This window comes from Mandrillus leucophaeus, unplaced genomic scaffold, assembly GCF_000951045.1.
Source record: "Mandrillus leucophaeus isolate KB7577 unplaced genomic scaffold, Mleu.le_1.0 Scaffold392, whole genome shotgun sequence".
NCBI classification, from domain to species: Eukaryota; Metazoa; Chordata; class Mammalia; order Primates; family Cercopithecidae; genus Mandrillus; species Mandrillus leucophaeus.
In genome coordinates this window covers 727,541-728,455 of record NW_012104165.1, presented here as the reverse complement: position 1 = coordinate 728,455, position 915 = coordinate 727,541, and the positions used below count along the sequence as shown (strand labels likewise).

Here is a 915-nt window from a genome sequence, read left to right as displayed (position 1 = left end):
ATGGCCCCAAGAGTATAATACAACATAATTATGAAAAGAGTAACAGTAAAAACAAGTTACGGGCACGGGCCAGTGGCGCAATGGATAACGCGTCTGACTACGGATCAGAAGATTCTAGGTTCGACTCCTGGCTGGCTCGCTTGTGCTCACCATTTTCCTTCTTCAAAGCCGTATTAGCAATCCTGTGAATGTCCTTGTCCAGAGTGGTGCTGTTACTTGAATGTGAAAGAGACAAGAGTCGAAGAAGCCAACCTACGAGATTTTGTTGCTGTCTTTCATCTCTTTCTCAACTTGAGAAGGGAGAAAGGAGAAAAAGACCATTAGAAAGCTTAAAAATCAAAGAAACTTAAAAAAAATTTTTTTCCACGTAAATCTTCTTCATCAGTGTTTTTTTTTTCCATTGGGAGAGGTCCACACTCCTGGCGTCTCTGAGGCACAGCTCTTTCCCTGGGCATGACTGTTGTCAAAAAGAAAGGGGACATCTGAAGAAACGTTGAATCATAAAGACAGGGCTGTGGCGGATGCGGGATGCAAGCTGCTCCTTGCGTCAGTTGGGCCCCCTACACAGAGCTCAACTATGAAGTCGGTGGACCCAACTCAGCCTCAACATCGCCCCCATCCACCACTCCCGCCACGGGCCTCTAACCCGCCTCTCAGGTCTCCACCACTTTTCCTCCGCCCTGAGATCCTCAAGAAATAGAAGACAGGAGAATCGGCAGGGACAAAGATAGATAGACAGACAGATGATTGATTGATAGATAAATAAATAGATAGATAGATAGATAGATAGATAGATAGATAGATAGATAGATAGATAGATAGACAGACATCCCAGAAGATGAGTGTGGAAGGTGGCAGCTTTGGGGCGGTGTCTGAACAGATGGACCTCCTTTCTCAGCGACGAGGAAGATGGTG

General features: G+C 45.7%; 1 non-coding gene across 1 annotated transcript; it reads left to right on the top strand.

The window, feature by feature from the left end:
• Nucleotides 1-66: 66 nt before the first annotated feature.
• On the top strand, nt 67-139 carry TRNAR-ACG. Its single transcript has one exon. It is a non-coding gene; the product is annotated as a tRNA-Arg (tRNA).
• The last annotated feature ends 776 nt before the right edge of the window (nt 140-915 follow it).